Here is a 20,031-nt window from a genome sequence, read left to right as displayed (position 1 = left end):
TCCCCTTAAGTCCCTCATATCATCCACAAACTAAACTGTTTAATTCTGGTGTCAAATTTAAGTCATTTAAGAAATTTCCAATAAGTGTTGATATTTAACCCCAATCCCAAGGTCTAATTTTGAGTAATAACCTATTTAATTATATTTTTCAAAATCTTACTGATGTTTTCTGAAGGCCCAAGCGTATTATTTGCATGAGGGAAGCAGCAGGCACCTGTGGGACAATATTTTCACACTGAGGGTGGAGCGCATGTGGAATGAACTGCCAGAGGAAGTGTCACATACATGTACAGCTGAATTCCGCTTATTACAAAGTTTAAAAGACATTTGGACAATTACCCAAAGAGCGAAGTTTTAGAGGGATATAAAGGCAAAAGGGATTAGTACAGTTTTGGAAACTTGGTCAGCACGAACAAATTGGACAGAAGGGTCTATTTCTGTGCTGTATGACTCTGAGACTCTAATAAATGCTCTAAGTTGAATGTTTGTATTACTACCCTTCATTATTGGAACTAGTGGATATTCCTGCAAACCTTAAGTGGAAATATGAAATGCAAACTTGCTTTCAGTAATGTATGTTTCCCAAGGACTGATATAGATGTTTGCAAAAATCTGAGCTCAGACATCCCCACTAAAAGATTTAACTTGGCTGCAGTGGCAAATGTGATGTGTCCTGTTCTGCAGGGGATCCAGCTAATTGCTTAAGTTGTGAAGGTGACCCATGGCAGCTGATATGGGGGACTTTATCAATAATTCCAACATGGGTGTATTTGTATAATCTCCGCTGCATCACGCTTGGCAGTCATCAGCACAGTTTCAGAACACAAATGGCAGGTACATGAAGGCAAATTATGGTATTTATCAAATCAGATGATCACAATATGTTTGATAAAGCTCCCCAACCAGTTCCTGTTCATTACTGAATTCCTCAGCAACGCTCCCTGTCCGTACAACCTTAATATTTTCTGCAAAGTGGAAATTATTCTTCAAGGTTAGCAGTTGAATTCTGCTCTTTATAACTTCTGCACACTGAGCTCTGTTTAGAACATTAGCTACCCCCTGGTGAAGAAGCTTTGGTCACAAGGTCTTTATCAACATGATGTTTGATGCTCATTGCTTACATCTTGTTCCCTTTTCTTAAAACAAAAGCTGCATGTTCATTTTTGCAGAGACTGAGCTGAGGTGGGTCAGCTGTTTTATTGGAAAATGCATCTAGGACCAAAGCAGGTCGAAGGATTGCATCCTGAAATGTTAGCTTTGTCTCTTCACAGATGTTGCCTGAATATTTCCAGCACTTTCTGTTTTCCCCAACTTCCCCACATTCTGATTTCCTGCATCTGTAGTATTTTGCTTAATTACATTTAGGTTGAGTTGGCCTGTGAAAGGCCTGATTTTTTTTTTGCATATTACAAAAAAAACTGTCCCAGTAATATCAAACGGCTTGGAAAACATCAGCCTTTCAACAGCTGACCCTTAACTATTGAAACAGCCATTCCTCATCCCTGTTAAATTTCTGCTGGAAGATGCGATTTGCAGCAAGCAGAATATTCAGTTCTTCATACAGGGTTGGTTTGGCCTCTATAGTGATTAGGTGTAGTGAACGAATGAAGAACTGAAAACCAAAAATAATTTGGAAGAGGATCGCATTGTAGCAGCACGTATTGTCCATTTTTGCAGAAGTAGCTGAAACAGTTGGAACAGCAAACAACATATTTTCTGATAAAAGCTTGAAACATAAGTAAGATTCACTGCAGCTAAGGCAGGTTGCACATGGTTTGTATCTGTCCTGTCCACAGTTAGTTGCCATTGAAATACACTGCATGGAAAAAAATACTAATAGTCCAGTATAATAAAGTGTGAAACTGGATGAACACAGCAATGCAAGCAGCATCTCAGGAGCACAAAAGCTGACATTTTGGGCCTCGACCCTTCATCAGACAGCATCTTCATCTCTCGTGAAGGGTCTAGGCCCGAAACGTCAGCTTTTGTGCTCCTGAGATGCTGTTTGGCCTGCTGGGCCAATCCAGCTCCACACTTTATTATCTTGGATTCTCCAGCATCTGCAGCTCCCACTATCTCTAATAGTCCAGTAGTCTGCAGCATGTTCTAAACAGTATTTAGACATCCTGACATTTACACCTCCTTGAGATTTCCCAATTGGTCATGTGGGAATTGTGGTAATGTCGGCTAGGCTGAGAACTGGAAATACATCTTTTCAGATGTTACCTAGAATGGTGAAGAAACATCTGAAAACTAACCTTCCAGCTCAGCAAGCAAACTCACATCCAGAACCTCAACCTGAGCTACAAATCTTCTCAAAACTCGCTCGCACTTATGGGCGCAATACGCTAAAACTGGCCCGAAGATGGGAAACCAGTGCCATCCGACAGAGTGCCACCCGCGAACAGCTGTACTTCCTGCATGAATGCCTAACGAAACAGGTACTTACCTAAATGTCTCAAATACAAACCTCCCCTTAACACCCCACTAGCCAAAAGAATAGCTGAGCAAAACGGCCGCAGAATGCTTCCAGAAATGATCAATGATGCCCAAAACAGACTCCGTAAATACAACCGGGAAATTTCGCGCCAAAAATCTTTACCCACTAACGCGACAGACCATGAATGGACAGGCACAGCACAACGAGCCATAGACATCAGGCAGCGGCAAACACAGAAAATGAGAAAACCAGACAAACTCACACAAAATAACAACACAGAAACATGGATAAAAAACTTATCTGACCGACCATTAACAGACACTGAAAAAGCCGTCTTAGTTAGAGGATTAAATTACAACTTCCGGGATGCGGACAAGAAAGATTTCTCAGCAGCGTTAGAAACAACACTGAAAGACAACAAACTCACAGAAGAAACCCAGCAAACCATCAGACAGACAGTCGCACCAACACTAAGCAGGAAAAAGGAAGAAAACACACTCAATACACAAGAAAGGAAAGCCCTGAAAGGACTCAAAAAAGATAAAAACACCGTTATCCTACCTGCAGACAAAGGACGCTTGACAGTCATCTTAAACCGAACAGACTGCATTGAGAAAGCGAACGCACTGCTTGCAGATACCAACACTTACCAACAGGTGGCGATAGACCCGACCCCACAACCAGAGAACCGAATCACAGCCTTACTCAAAAAACTTCAAAAATCTCGAGAATTAAACAAGAGAGACTTCCAAAAAATGAAACCAGATGGATCCAACACACCACGCTTCTATGGACTACCAAAAATTCACAAACCAGGAGCCCCCCTCAGACCCATAGTGTCGCTACCTGGAACACCAACCTGCAGATTAGCCAAGGAACTACACCAAAGACTAAAACACCTAGTAGAAGACTCCCACCACTCCATTCGCTCCATCCAAGAATTCCTGAACACCAAAGACACCAAGATAGAAGAGGATGAAATAATGGTCTCCTTTGACGTAACAGCCCTGTTCACATCCAACATCATCAACCTGGCCAAAGAAACACTGACTACACAATTAGAAGAACCGAAGACACATACACCAGACACCACCAGCCTCATCAGCAAGGACAAAACATCAAGCTAGTGGACCTATGCCTCACCACCCACTTCACTTTCAATAACAAAACCTACAGACAAACCAACGGTACACCCATGGGATCTCCGATATTAGGGTTCTTAGCAGAGGCAGTAATGCAGAGACTCGAACAAACAGCTCTGCCAACCATCCAACCCAAACTTTGGGTCCACTATGTGGATGACACCTTTGTCATCACTAAACAAAACAAATTAGAGGAAACCTTCAAGACCATCAATAATACCCTTACCGGCATAACATTCACAAAAGAGGAGGAAAACAACAACAAACTGCCATTCCTAGATGTCACAGTAGAGCAAACAGCCAATGGGGAACTTCAAACCAGCGTCTACAGGAAAATAACACATACGGACCAAATACTGAACTACAGGAGCAACCATCCCAACACCCACAAACGAAGCTGCATTAGAACATTATTCCAACGAGCTACCACACACTGCAGCACAGAGGAACTACGCAGAGCAGAGGAAAATCACCTATACAGCGTTTTCAAAAAGAATGGGTAACCTATGAACACAGTCCACCGATTTCTCAGCAACAAACCCAAACAAACAGACAAAATGGGCTCAGAAACCATAACCACTCTCCCCTACTTCAAAGACATTTCCGAAATGACTGCCAGCCTACTCGGACATCCTGGCATCAGGGTAGCCCACAAACCCACCAACACACTAAAACAGCAGCTAATGAACTTAAAAGACCCTATACAGACAACAAGCAAAACAAACGTCATCTACAAAATACCTTGCAAGAACTGTGACAAACACTACATTGGACAAACGGGCAGAAAGCAAGCCACCAGGATACATGAACATCAACTAGCCACAAAACGACATGACCCACTATCACTCGTATCCTTACATACAGATGAGGAAGGACACCACTTTGATTGGGACAACACATCCATCCTAGAACAAGCCAAACAGAGACACGCATGAGAATTCCTAGAAACATGGCATTCCAACCGGAACTCCATCAACAAACACATTGATTCGGAGCCAATCTTTCACCCCCTGAGAAAAAGAACAGGAAATGACGTCACCAACACAGGAAATGGCATCACCAACCCCAGGAAACCTAACCAGATAAATAGAAAGCGGGACATAACACCAGCACTTCATCGGAGGCTCAGTGATGATGTTACCTAGAATGGTGACGAAACTTCTGAAAACTAACCTTCCAGCTCAGCGAGCAAACTCACATCCAGAACCTCAACCTGAGCTACAAATCTTCTCAAAACTCACTAGCACCTTATCTTTACCATGCATGGACAGCCCCAATACACCTGCATTCCCTCTACAGATGGCCTAACGAAACTCCAATTCTTCCTGTCCCACAGGCCCGACTCATCCCTCTCTACTGACACCCTCATCCACTTAGCCGAACTCATCCTCACACTTAACAACTTTGCCTTCAATTCCTCCCACTTCCTACAGACAAACCACGTGGCCATGGGTACCCTCATGGGCCTAAGCTATGCCACCCTCTTTCTAGCTTACGTGGAACAATCCCTCTTCCAAAGCTCCACTGGCCCTAAACTCCATCTCTTCCCACGTTACATTGATGACTATCAGTGCTGCCTCGTGATCCCACAAGGAACTCAAACAGATAATCCACTTCACTAACAACTTCTACCCCAACCTTATGTTCACCTGGACATCTCTGATTCCTCTCGCTCCTTCCTGGAACTCTCTGTTTCCATCTCTGGCTACCACCTGGAAACTGATATGCATTTCAAGCCTACTGACTCCCACAGCTATACAGCATAAACCTCCTCTCACCCACTGACCTGCAAAAATTCCATCCTCCACTCCCATTTCGTCTGCCTCCGTCACATCTGCTCCTGAAATGAGGCATTCCACTCCCGTACATCCCAGATATCTTCATTTTTTCAAGGCCCAGAACTTCCCCTCCACAGTTGTCAAAAACCCTGTCGACTGGATCTCTCATGTTTCCCACAACTCATCCCTCACACCCGCACCTAACAATAACAACCAAAAGAGAATCCCTCTTCTCCTCATGAACGACTCCACGAACCTCTGGATCCACAGCATCATCCTCCGACACTTCTGCCACCTGCAATCTGACCCCATTTTTCCCTTACCACCCTGATCTGCCTTCCAGAGCGATCACTCTCTCCGTGACTCCCTTATCCACTCCACACTCCCCTCCAGCCCGACCACACCCAGCACTATTCCCATCAACCACAGGGAGTGCTAGATCTGCTCCTACACCACCCCGCTCAATCCCATCCCAGGCCCCAAGAAAACATTCCACATCAAACAGAAATTCACCTGCACATCTATTAACGTTGTATATAGTATCCACTGTTACTGATGTAGCCTCCTGTACATCACGGAAACGGTCTTGGATACCGCTTTGTGGAACATGTACTCTCAGTTCATGACAAATGACTACACTGTCCAGTCGCAAACCACTTCAACTCCACCTCCCACTCCTTGGATGATATGTCCGCCCTGGGCCTCCTCCAGTGCCACAACAATGCCACCCAAAGGCTGCAGAACTCACATTTCGCTTGGGAACCCTACAGCACAGTGGTATGAATGTGGATTTCAAAAGCTTCAAAATCTCCCCGCGCCCAACTACATCCCAAAACCAGCCCAGCTCCCCTGACTCCTTAAACTGACCATCCTTTCTCCCACCTATCCACTCCTAACACATCAACTCCCACCTCCACCTCCTACCTACATGCCTCACCTGTCTCCTTGACCTGTCCACCTTCCCTTGACTGAACAACCTCTACCCTAACTCCTCACGTACACTGCGCTTTTCTGGCTCTATAACCGCCTCCTTGACCTGTTTGTCTCCTCTCCACCTATCTGCTCATTTGTCCATCTTCCATCCACCTCGCCCTCCCTCTCTTTGTCTATTTATTTCAGAATCCCCTTCCCCTCCCCCATTTCTGAAGAAGGGTCCAGGCCTGAAATGTCAGCTTTCCTGCTCCCCTGATCCTGCTTGGCCTGCTGTGTTCATCCAGCTCTATACCTTGTTATCTCAGATTCCACAGCATTGGCAGTTCCTACAATGTCTGTAGGCTGCAATGTTCGGGGCATAAATTCTGCAGAAATATTCTGCTCGATGAAAAACCTTGATTAGACATTACTGAACACCAGAGATGACAAAAGAGCACGTTTCCAACCCCAAAAGATCATATTGCAGATCACTATTTCCCACCTCTAACGTGCGACAGCCTCCTCCTAAAACCATTAAATGTTACAAGGCCACAAATTATATTCTCGGAGCAAAAGCAAAATTTCTGGGAAAACTCAGCAGGTCTGGCAGCATCTGTGAAGGGAAAAAAAAAACAGAGTTAATGTTTGGGGTCCAGTGACGCTTCCTCAGAAGTGAATACAGCTGGGAAAATGTCAGTGTATATGCCAAAAATAGGGAGACGCTCGGGTAGAGAGTAAATGATGCAATAGGGCCGAAAGAGAGAGAGAGGAGTTGGACAGACAAAGGAGTTAATAACGATCAGGCTGGGAGGGTGAGTAGTTGCTAATAGGGACTGTTAGTGACTAACAACAGGGAGTGTGTAATGGCAGGCTATGTGGTAACAAGGCCTGGTGTGTGCAGTGGGGTGTGGGACATGGGAGAGTTTAGGCCCTAAAATTATTGAACTCAATATTGAGAATAGAGGGCTGTAGGGTCCCCAAGTGGAAAATGAAGTGTTGTTCCTCCAGCTTGCGTTGTGTTTCGCTGGAACAGTGCAGCAAGCCAGAGATAGATGTTGGCCAGGGAGCAGGGTGGTGCGTTGAAGTGGCAGTCTACAGGCAGTTCAGGATTTTTTTTTGCGAGCAGAACATGGATATTCTCCAAAGCGGTCGCCAACTCTACACTTCGTTTCCCCAATGTAGAGGAAACCACATTGTGAGCAGTGCATGCAGTAGCCTAGATTCTGGGAAGTGCGGGTGAAGTGTTGCTTCACCTGGAAGGTATGTTTGGTGATACTGGGTGTAAATGGGCAGGTGGTGCACTTTCGCCAGTTACAGGGGAAGGTGACGTTGGGCTATGGGGAGGTGTTGGGGTTAAAGGAAGTGGGGACCAGGGTGTTCCAGAGGGAATGGTCCCTGCAGAAGGCAGACATGGGAGGGGAGGGGAATATGTATCTGCTGGTGGCATCTCATTGAAAGTGGTGGAAATGGCGTCTGATGATCTTCTGGATGTGCATGCCAGTGGGATGGTAGGTAAGGATAAGAGGAACCTTATCCTGTTGCGGTAGGGAAGAAAAGGAGTGAGGGCAGAAGTGCAGGAGATGTGTCGGACCTAGTTGAGGGCCCTGCTGACAACGGAGCTGGGGAATCCTCGGTTGAGGAAGAAGGTGGACATGTCAGAGTTCCCTTGTCGAAGTTGGCTTAATCTGAACATATTTGACTGAGACAGAGGAAATGAGAGAATGGGATGGAGTCTTTGCAGGAAGTGTTTTGTGAGGATTTATAGTCCAGGCAGCTGTGGGAGTCTGTGGGTTTGTAATGGATATTTAGTGGCCAGTCTGTCCCCAGAAATGGAAACGGAAATGTTGAAGAAGGGAAGGGAAGGCTCAGAGGTAAACCAGTTGAAAGTGAGGGCAGGGTGGAATGTGAAAGCAACATATTTGAAGTTTTCGAACTCCAGATGAGAGAGAGAAGCAGTACCGATGATATCAATGATGCATTGGAGAAAGAGTTATGGGTGGGGGGTGCTAAAATGGGACTGGAAAAAAAATGTTCCACGTACCCCATGAAGAAACAGGCATAACTAGGGCCCATACACGTATCCATGGCAACCACTCTTTTCTGAAGACATTGAGTCTCCTCACCATCAGCTGATCTGCAATCCACCCCCAACCCCCTCCTACTTCCCTCACAAGGTAAACCCAGCTCAGGATCTTTGAGAAAATAAAGGCCAGAGTTTGTAGGCCTCCTGGAGGTGGGAGGGTCTTTCAAAACATGTCAGGTTTGTGTGGAGGTGGGGTGGGGATATCAATCACTGGTCTGTGGTGTGGCAGATTGTGTTTAATTTGCAGTAATTCGAGACGTTGTTTTTGGTAAAACAAACAAGGGCAGGATTTATACAATTTAAATTAGGACCTTTGGTAGTGTTGCAGAACAGAGGCTAGGCCATCAGATACAAGTCTTCGAAGATTGTGTCACATATAGACAGGGTGTTTGAGAAGGCATTTAGTTCATTACCTTCTTTGCTCAGGCCTTTGAGTTTTGGAGTTGGTATGTCATTTTCACGTTGTACAGGATGTTGGGGAGACATCTTCCGAAGTACCGTGCCTAGTTCTGGTTGCACTGTTATAGGAAGGATAATATTAATCTGGAGAGGGTTCAGCAGAGATTTACCGGGATGTCGCTGGGAATGGATAGTTTGAGATACAAGGAGTGGCTGGATAAGCTGGGACTTTTGTCACTTGTGCATTGGAGGTTGAGGGGGGACCCGAATGACGCTTGTACATCATGATGGGCACAGATCAGTTGAAGGTTACTACCGTTTTCCGAGGGTGGAAGATTTCAAGATAATGGGGATCTTTCAAATTTTGAGGAGCAACATTTTTTAAAAAAAAGACATGACAAGCAATTATTTTACAGAGTGTTGTTTGTGTATGGAATAAACTTACAGACAAAATGGTGGCAGTGGGTACAGCTACAACGTTTAAAAGACATTTAGATAAGTACATGAAGTAGAAATCAGTTTGGATGGTCTTGTGAGCTGCTGCCGTCCCAGGGCCGATCTGAGTAAATCTCTGATGGTTCCCATTCACTGCTGCTGTCTGTGCAGTGGCGTGTGAAGGCCAGCAGAGGGTGGCATTGCATCACATCAAACAGCACAGAGACTGTCACTCCTGTCCCACACAGAGACACACAGAAACACACACAAATACACCAATACTTACACAAATAAGGGGAGCCTATCAGAATTTCTCTGCCTCTGTATTTTCTCAATATTGCATTCATTCCATCTGGTGCATGTCAGGATTTCTGTTATTCCGTTCATTATTTGAGTCACTCTATGAGAGTACATCAGTATTTGCTCTCTCCAGTGAGTGTGACAGTATTTCAGTTGTTCCATGGGGACTGTGACTCTGTGAGATTTTCAATGCTTGATTATTGAAGATGTAGGGACAAGTTGGGAGACCAGTAAATATTACAGGTTAGTTTCACTATCTGAGCTGTCTGAAGGAGGAGGTGTAGGAGGGAGACTCCGTGCTCCCTTCCTGGGAGCTGGTGGAGATGATGTGTTGTGAGCCCACCCTCCTGCCCACCGAGACTATGCGGATTCCATTTGTACTGGCTCGATATAAAAGGGAGATGGCATCAGGGGCACGGTTTCCAAGCTGTGCCAGGTGGGAATGGAACTGGCAGTGGGGTTAAAGTGAGAATTACCCTTCACTGAACATTGCTCCTTACTCGGTCGGTGGGACATGTATATTTTGAAATCTCCACACAGGTCGTCCTGGTTCTCTCCGGCTCATTCCAGGGCCCTCCCCATGCGGCGGGGGAAGGTGGGTGAGGGAACTCATGTGGGGAACAACACCACCCTGCTTGGCCTTTTCTGTCCTATTCCAGGCTGTTTCTCCTGGAATGAGGGAAAGGGAGGGAGGGAATGAAGGTGAATGTGTGAGGCCCTGCTGTTAGTGATGGTGTAGGTGAGGGAGAAGTGGTGAGGTGTCCAGATTAAATCAGTCAACAGTGATGGATCTGTGCAGTGTCTTCAGTGTCAGGGAATAGCAGAGGTGAGAGAGAGTGAGAGTGAGAGTGAAGAGGCAGTGAGAATACAGTGATACTTATTCTGACAGAGCATGGAAGGGTATTGTTAATTAGCTGAAGACTGTGCTGACCACAGTCTCAACCACAAATGCCGAACAAATGCTCAGTCAAAACTCTCCATCATCTGAACTCACAGCAATATCTATTCACGCATCATTCCTGAAAAACTGACCCATGTTGCAATATCCTGTCAAAATGTCTACGTCAGCATTCTAAAACTTGTGAACACATTCTTCCATGACACTGTCTCTCAACCTCCCCATCTCTGTGTACATATGCAACCTATCCCATTTGTTCGTATTTAAACTGAATACCCACCATCTTTCTCTGGCAGTGATTTTCACACCCATGGCACCCCTTGTCATGGCACATTAGAGATATGGAGCTGTAAATGGATGGGAGACGCACATCCTGTCACTTCCAGCATGGGCTGCAAGTTTCCCCAGGCTGCGCAGCGATTTAACACAGCGTTACCAAACACTGCCCTGGGGTGGTCTGTACAGATCTACACGCTGGGAGGGTAACTGTTCTGGGTTTACAGATCAGTTCAGTGGTGTTCACTTCACAGCCCCCCGCACTGGAGAGATACCTGGTTCCGGGTTTATAGATCAATGCACTGGTGTGGTCTGCACAGCTCCCTGTGCAGGACTGATATCTAATTGGCTGGTGAGGCCTGCACAGTGTCTCACTCTGGACAGATTGCCGGGTTGTATTGAGCAGGACACCAGCGTGGTCTGCACAACGCTCCATGCTGAACAGATATTTCATCTGGGTTTGTGATGTCTGGGCTGGTTCTGTGAGGTGGATTGAGATTGTGAGATAACTGACCACTTCAGCTGCTCGGGCACTGCCTTTAATTTGTGTTTGCCAGTTGTGTTGAGTTTGGGGAGAGATTTCCACCACGAGACTGAGTGGGTCTCAACAAAACTGATGGACAGAAGGGCCTTTGTGATGTGGATCTTTATGACTCCATCACATTTTGTAACCGACATTCCCCAGAACATTCTGTAAACGACATTATTTGCGAACAGTTGGACGTCAGTTAAATGAACAAAAGATAAGATCCCGGAGGGAAAAGATCCCGTTCCAGGGAGAAGGAGACACTGTTTCAAAGCGCCCCCCCCGCCCCCAGACAGGTAAAGGGGTGAGCACATCTTCCCCGTGTTCATGTTTCTTCAGAACCGAAAGTTGACAAAAATTTAGACTGACAAAACAGCAATGTCCAATCTCTGTTTGACTTCAAGAAACTGGGAGAGAATCCTTCAGGATGGCAACATCTTCACCCTCCATATCAGGAACTGTAAAGAAGTGACCGCGTCTCCCACATGTTCCGCAAGACATCCCTCACACCCTGCCCCCGCCACAACCGCCCACAGAGGATCCCCCTCGTTCTCACATAATACCCCACCAACCTCCGGATACAACGCATCATCCTCCGACACGTCTGCCATCTCCAATCCGACCCCACCACCCAAGCCATTTTTCCATCCCCACCCTTGTCTGACTTCTGGAGAGACCAGACTCTCCGTGACTCCCTTGTTTGCGCCACACTGCCCTCCAACCCCACCACACCCGGCACCTTCCCCTGCAGCCACAGGAAATGCTACACTTGCCCCCAAACCTCCTCCCTCACCCATATCCCAGGCCCCAAGATGACTTTCCATATCAAGCAGATGTTCACCTGCACATCTGCCAATGTGGTATATTGTGTCCATTGTATCCGTTGTGGCTTCCTCTACATTGGGGAAACCAAGCGGAGGCGTGGGGCCTGCTTTGCAGAACACTTCCACTCAGTTTGCAATAAACAACTGCACGTCCCAGTCACGACATATTTTGACTCCCCCTCCCATTCCTCAGACGACGTGTCCATCATGGGCCTCCTGCAGTGTCACAATGATGCCACCCGAAGGTTGCAAGAACAGCAACTCATATTCCGCTTGGGAACCCTGCAGCCCAATGGTATCAATGTGGACTTCACCAGCTTCAAAATCTCCCCTTCCCCCACCGCATCCCAAAACCAGTCCAGTTCGTCCCCTTCCCCCACTGCATCACAAAACCAGCCCAGCTCGACCCCACCCCCACTGCATCCCTCAAACAGCGCAGCCTGTCTCCACGTCCCAAACCTGTTCTTTCTCTCACCCATCCCTTCCTCCCACCTCAAGCCGCACCTCCATTTCCTACCGACCACCTCATCCCGCCTCCTTGACCTGTCCATCTTCCCTGGACTGACCTATCCCTATCTCCCCACCCATACTCTCCTCTCCACCTATCTTCTTTTCTCTCCATCTTCGGTCCGCCTCCCCCTCTGTCCCTATTTATTCCAGTTCCCTCTCCCCATCCCCCTTTTCTGATGAAGGGTCAAGTCCCGAAACGTCAGCTTTTGTGCTCCTGAGATTCAGCTTGGCCTGCTGTGTTCATCCAGCTGCACACTTTGCTACCTTGGATTCTCCAGCATCTGCAGTTCCCATTATCACAAGAAGTGACCTGTGCCTCCTCTTGAGTGAGAATATTCTAGAAACCATCTGTTCTTATGAATGTGCATTTGTGTCTTTCGGAAGGGAGAGTTTCTTGTATTTGATGTTACGTTTTTTTGTTCAAAGATGATTCATTACTTTTTTTTAATTTTAGCTTCTTTTTTTCCAATAAATTAGTGATACATTTGAAAATGTCACTGGGTCCTCAATCAAACTGGTAACTTTGCCTCCAGGCTGATGTATAATTTGATGTGAGGCTGGATGAACACAGCAGGCCAAGCAGCATCTCAGGAGCACAAAAGCTGACGTTTCGGGCCTAGGCCCTTCATCAGAGAGGGGGATGGGGAGAGGGAACTGGAAGAAATAGGGAGAGAGGGGGAGGCGGAACGAAGATGGAGAGTAAAGAAGCTAGGTGGAGAGAGTGTAGGTGGGGAGGTAGGGAGGGGATAGGTCAGTCCAGGGAAGACCGACAGGTCAAGGAGGTGGGATGAGGTTAGTAGGTAGCTGGGGGTGTGGGTTGGGGTGGGAGGAAGGGATGGGTGAGAGGAAGAACCGGTTAGGGAGGCAGAGACAGGTTGGACTGGTTTTGAGATGCAGTAGGTGGGGGGGAAGAGCTGGGCTGGTTGTGTGGTGCAGTGGGGGGAGGGGACGAACTGGGCTGGTTTAGGAATGCAGTAGGGGAAGGGGAGATTTTGAAACTGGTGATGTCCACATTGATACCATATGGCTGCAGGGTTCCCAGGCGGAATATGAGTTGCTGTTCCTGCAACCTTCGGGTGGCATCATTGTGGCAGTGCAGGAGGCCAATGATGGACATGTTAGCTAGAGAATGGGAGGGGGAGTGGAAATGGTTTGCGACTGGGAGGTGCAGTTGTTTGTTGCGAACTGAGCGGAGGTGTTCTGCAAAGCGGTCCCCAAGCCTCCGCTTGGTTTCCCCAATGTAGAGGAAGCCGCACCGGGTACAGTGGATGCAGTATACCACATTGGCAGATGTGCAGGTGAACCTCTGTTTAATGTGGAATGTCATCTTGGGGCCTGGGATGGGGGTGAGGGAGGAGGTGTGGGGACAAGTGTAGCATTTCCTGCGGTTGCAGGGGAAGGTGCCGGGTGTGGTGGGGATGGAGGGCAGTGTGGAACAAACAAGGGAGTCACGGAGAGAGTGGTCTCTCTGGAAAGCTGACAGGGGAGGGGATGGAAAAATGTCTTGGGTGGTCGGGTTGGATTGTAAATGGCGGAAGTGTCGGAGGATAATGCGTTGTATCCGGAGGTTGGTAGGGTGGTGTGTGAGAACGAGGGGGATCCTCTTGGGGCGCTTGTGGCGGGGGCGGGGTGGAGGGATGTGTTGCGGGAAATACGGGAGACGCGGCCAAGGGCGTTCTCGATCACTGTTGGGGGAAAGTTGCAGTCCTTAAAGAACTTGGACGTCTGGGATGTGCGGGAGTGGAATGTCTTATCGTGGGAGCAGATGCGGCGGAGGCGGAGGAATGGGGAATAGGGGATGGAATTTTTGCAGGAGGGTGGGTGGGAGGAGGTGTATTCTAGGTAGCTGTGGGAGTCGGTGGGCTTGAAATGGACATCAGTTACAAGCTGGTTGCCTGAGATGGAGACTGAGAGGTCCAGGAATGTGAGGGATGTGCTGGAGATGGCCCAGGTGAACTGAAGGTTGGGGTGGATGGTGTTGGTGAAGTCGATGAACTGTTCGAGCTCCTCTGGGGAGCAAGAGGCGGCGCCGATACAGTCATCAATGTAACAGAGGAAGAGCTGGGGTTTGGGGCCTGTGTAGGTGCGGAAGAGGGACTGTTCCACGTAACCGACAAAGAGGCAGGCATAGCTGGGGCCCATGCGGGTGCCCATGGCCACCCGATTAGTCTGTAGGAAGTGGGAGGAGTCAAAAGAGAAGTTTTTGAGTGTGAGGACGAGTTCAGCTAGGCGGATGAGAGTGTCGGTGGAGGGGGACTGGTCGGGCCTGCGGGACAGGAAGAAGCGGAGGGCCTTGAGGCCATCTCCATGCGGAATGCAGGTGTACAGAGACTGGACGTCCATGGTTTGTTTTCTTTCCTCACAGTTAATGTCGTGACAATCTATGTCCTACTTTATAAAGATTGTGGATTGTCTCCATGTGTCAGACGTTACCTGGGGGCCATGGCATTGGCCGATCTACTGGTCATTATCCTCGACCTGATATTGAGACACATTCCCATTGTTTATCGGGAACAGTTTTATTTCCTGTTGTCCATCCCCGTGTGTAATATCCACGCCGTCCTGCTTTATGCAGCCACTGACTGTTCTGTCTGGCTCACCGTCACTTTCACCTTTGATCGATTTGCGGCCATTTGTTGCCAGAAGCTGAAAAGTAAATATTGCAGTGAGAAAACGGCAGCTGTGGTTCTGGGAACAGTGACTGTGCTGAGCTGTTGAAAGAACATTTTCTGGTATTTTAGGCTCACAGCTCGCTATTGGCTGCTGAACCTCCCCTGGTTTTGTGATGTAACAGACGGTGTTTATGACTCTCGTGCCTGGGTCACAATCGAGTTCCTCCACCACATTCTAACCCCGACTCTCCCATTTCTCCTGATTCTGCTGCTCAATGTTTTCACCGTCAGACACATTTTAGTGACCAGCAGAACCCGCAGGAGACTCCGGGCTCACACCAATGGGGACGGTCAGTGTGACACAGAAATGAGAAATCGAAAAAAATCCATCATTTTACTGTTTGTGATCTCGGCCAATTTCATCCTGTTATGGTCAACGTTAATGGTGTATTCTATATGGGGCCGGATGTAAAATTTGGGGTATTACTCTGTGTATCTACATCCCTTTGTGTGGGAACTGGGCTTCATGCTGCAGCTCCTCAGTTGCTGCACAAACACCGCGATTTATGCCGTGACCCAGACTAAGTTCAGGCAGCAGCTGAAGAATGTGCTGAAATATCCCGTTACCCAAATTCATCAATCAATCAAATTCACTCATTAATCAATCCATCCAGGATTTTCTCATTTCAGTTCAATGTTTCAGCAATGAAGCAGCCTGTCGCTATGGTAACAGACTGAGGGTAGTGCGGGTTTATCCAACCTTATCCCACAGTGGGTTACAGGGAAACATGTCAATGTTTCTCTCAACTCACAGGCCAAAGAGAAAAGACACCATTCCACTGACTGCATCCATAACTTCAATATGTAATGAACGTTCATTAAAAAGTGCCAAGCAGCTCAGCAAACCATATTGTTGTTTGTCTCTGTGTCGAGAGAAACAGGCTCCCACCCTGTCCGTCCAACCCTGTCTACCTCCCTGACCCCCACTGTCCCTCTCCCTGTTCCTTCATCCCTTTCCCTCCTTCCCTGTTCTTTGCTCCCTCCCTGTCCCTCCAACTCCTTATCCTTCCCTGTCCCTCACTCCCTGCCACTTACCCTCCCTGTCCCTACACACCCCTCGCTCCCTCCCTGCCCCTCCACACCCCTCGCTCCCTCACTGTCCCTCATTCCCTGTCTCTCGCTCCTTCCCTGTCCCTCGCTCACTCCCCATCCTTCACTCCCTCCCCATCCCCTGATCCCATTGCGAGCTGTCTCCCCATCCTTCTCTCCTGTCCCTCTGTCCTTTGCTCCCGTCCCTTGCTCCAGTCCCTCCCTCCGTCACTCCCTCCCTGCCACTCGCTCCCTCTCTGACTCCCGTTATGTCACTCGCTCCCTCCCAAGCTCACGTCCCGTCACTCGCTCCATCACTCCCTCTCTCCCTGTCCCTCACTCCCTTCCTCCCTTCGTCCCTGCCGCTTGCTCCATCGCCGACCCTCCCTCCCTCCCTCACCATCCCTCGCTCCCTCACTCACACCCTCCCCATCGCTTGCTTCCTCCCTCCCCGTCTCTCGGTCCCTCCCTCCCGGTCCCTTGCTCCCTCACTCTGTCCCTCTCTCTTTTGCTCCATCCCTCTCTCACTTGCTCACTTGCTTCCTCGCTTCCTTCCCATCCCTCATTCCCTCTTTGCCTCCCCATCCATAGCTCCCTCACTCCCAGCCCATACCTTACTCCCTCTCTGTCCTTACTCCCCTCGCTCCCACCCTGTACCTCACTCTCTCCCCATCCCTCGCTCCCTCGCTCGTTCCCTCCCTGACCCTTGCTCCCTTGCTGTCCCTTCTCTCTCCCTTCCAATCCATCGCTTTCTTACTCCTGCTGCGTCTCGCTCACTCACTTCATCTGTCACTCACTCGCTCCCTCCCCATCACTCACTCCCTCAGTCCCAACTCATCCCTTGATCCCTCACCATCCCTCGGTCCCTGCCCATCCCTCACTCCCTCCCTGTCTCTTTCTCTCACTCACGGCCTGTCCCTTGCTCAGTCCCTTGCTACTCCCTTACTCCTTCCTTGCTGCTCCCTTGTTTCCTCCCTTATCCCCTCCCTCTCCTTGCTCCCTTGCTTCCTTCCCATCCCTCGCTTCCTTCCCGCCCCTAGCTCCCTCCCCATCCATTGCTCCCTTACCATTCCTCCATCCCTCCTCGCCCCTTGCCCCCACCCCATCGCTCCATCGCTCCCTGTCCTTCGCTCCTTCGCTCACAACCTTCCTGTCCCTTGCTCCTTCATTCACTCCCACCACGTCCCTCGCTCCCTCCCCATCCCTCGCTCGATCCCTCAATCAGACATAGCTCCCCACTTGCTCCCTCCTTGCTCCCCCCATCTCCTTGCTCCCTCCATCACTCCCTCCCCATCCCTCGCTACCTCCCTGTCCCTCACTAACTCCCACCCTTACCATCATTCCCTCTCTCTCACTCCGTCCCTCGCTCCCTCCCTCCACCCCTGTCCTTCACACCCTCTCCGTCCCTTGCTCCCTCCCTACCACCATCCCATGCTCTCTTCCTCCCCATGCCTCACTCCCTCGCTCCCTGTCCCTTGCTCAATCCCTTCCTCCCAGTCCCTCCGTCCTTCCCACCCTCCACCTGCGTCCCTCGCTCCCTACACCCCTCCCTCTCTCCCTCCCCCATCCCAGTCCTTCCCTCCCTCGATCCCTCCCCATCACTCCCTCACACGTCCCTCGCTCCCTGCCTCCCACACGTCCTTAACTCCCCGTCCATCCCTCCCGCCCTTCGGTCCCTGATCATTGTCCCTTGCTCCCAGGCCCTCCCATCCCGCCCCTTGCTCCCTCCCTCCGTGTGCCTCACTCTCTCCATGTCCCTGACTCCCTTACTCATTCCCTTCCCATCTCTCTCTCCCTTGTCATCCCTTCTCCCTCCATCCCTCTGCCTCTCGCTCACTCGCTTCATCCGCCATTCACTCGCTCCCTCCCCATCACTCGTTCCCTTGCTCTCAAACTGTCCTTTCCTCACTTGATCCCTCCCCATCACTCACTCCCTTCCCGTCCCTCACTCCTTCCCCGACCGTTGCTCCCTCGCTTGCCCCCTCCGCATCCCTCGCTGCCTCCCTTTCTCTTTCCTTCACTCACTCCCTGTTCCCGGCCCAGTCCCTTGCTACCCCCTTACTCCCTCCTTCCTGCTCCCTCGTTTCCTCCCTCGTCCCCACCCTGTCCCTTGCTCCCTCATTTCCTTCCCATCCCTCGCTCCCTCCATCACTCCCTCCCTCCCCGTCCCTTGCTACCTCGCTCCCTTCCCATCCCTCGCTCTGTCGCTCGCTCCCTCCCCATTCCTCACTCCCTGCTTCTCGCTCCCCATCACTCACTCCCTCCCATCCCTCACTCCTCGTTTGTTGCTGCCAGTCACACACTTCCTAGCTTTGCATCTCTCCCTCTCCATCCCTCACTCCCTCATTCACTCCCACCACGATCCTCGTTCCCTCCTGTCCCCCGCTTGGTCACTCGATTCGTCCATCGCTCCGCCCTTGCTCCCTCCCTTGGTCCCACTGCACCCCTTCCTCGCTCCTTCCATGCTCCCTCCCTTGGTCCCTCCTCGCTATCTCCCTCACTCCCTCCCCTTCCCTCGCTCCTTCCCCAACCCTCACTCCATCCCTTGCTCCCTCTCTGTCCCTCGCTCCCTCCCTTGCTCCGTCCCCATCACTCTCTCCCTCCCTCAACGTTCTCCACTCCTTCCCACCCAATTCCTTGCTCCCTCCCTGTCCCTCATTCCTGTTTCCTCACTCCGTGTCACTCGCCTCCTTGTTTCACATCTCTCCATCTCCGTCTCTTGTTCCCTCACTTTCAGCCCGCCCTCACTCCCTCCCTATCCCTCGCTTGGTCCCTCAATCGGTCCATTCCTCCCCTTTGCTCCCTCCTTGCTCCCCGCTTGCTACCTCACTTGCTCCCTCCCTCACTCCGGCCTCGTCGCTAGTTCCTTCCTTGCTTCTGCCTTGCTTCCTCCCTCGCTACATCCACACTGTCTCCCTCACTTGCTCCCTTTCCCTCGCTCCCTCCCTCTGCCTCACCCCTCCCTTGCTCCTTCTCTGTTCCTCGCTCCCTCCCTGTCCCAAGCTCCTTCATCACTTCTGCCTTGCTTCCTCCCTCGCTCCGTTCTCACTGTCTCCCTCACTTGCTCCCTTTCCCTCGCTCCCTCCCTCTGCCTCACCCCTCCCTTGCTCCTTTTCTGTTCCTCGCTCCCTCCCCGTCCCAAGCTCCTTCATCACTTCTGCCTTGCTTCCTCCCTTGCTCCGTTCTCACTGTCTCCCTCACTCGTTCCCTTTCCCTTGCTCCCTCCCCATGCCTCACTCCCTCCGTCGCTCCTTCTCTGTTCCTCGCTCCCTCCTTTTCTCCCACCGCGTCATTCGCTCCTTCCCTCCCTGTCCGTCCCTCCCCATCCCTCCCTCACTCTCTTCCCAATTCCTTTCTCCCTACCTCCCCATCACCCACATCCCTTTCTCCCACCCTCCCCATCCTGCACTCCCTCACTCGCTCCCTCCCTGTCCCTCATTCCCTCCTCGTCCCATGCTTGGTCCATCGATCGGCCCATCGCTCCCTGCTTGCCCCCTCCTTTCTCCCCTCTCGCTCCCTCCTCACTCCCTCCCTGCCCATCCCTCGCTCCTTCCTCACTCCCTCCACATTCCCACTCTCCCCGTCCTTCAGTCCCTCCCTCTCTCCTTCCCACCCACCCCAACCCTCCCTCCCACCCTCCCCACCCCTTCCTCGCTCCTTCCCCCTCCCTCACTCACTGCCCTTTCCCGTCCTTTCCTCCAAACCCCCTCCCTGTTCCTCTCTCACTCCCTGCACATCCTATGCTTCCCCCTCCCGTCCATCCCTCCCTTGCTCCCTCCCCTTCTCCCTTCCCATCCTCACTTGATC

This window comes from Stegostoma tigrinum, chromosome 11 (genome assembly GCF_030684315.1).
Source record: "Stegostoma tigrinum isolate sSteTig4 chromosome 11, sSteTig4.hap1, whole genome shotgun sequence".
Taxonomy (NCBI): Eukaryota; Metazoa; Chordata; class Chondrichthyes; order Orectolobiformes; family Stegostomatidae; genus Stegostoma; species Stegostoma tigrinum.
The sequence above is the reverse complement of the archived record's forward strand: the minus strand, read 5'-3'. Positions refer to the sequence as shown.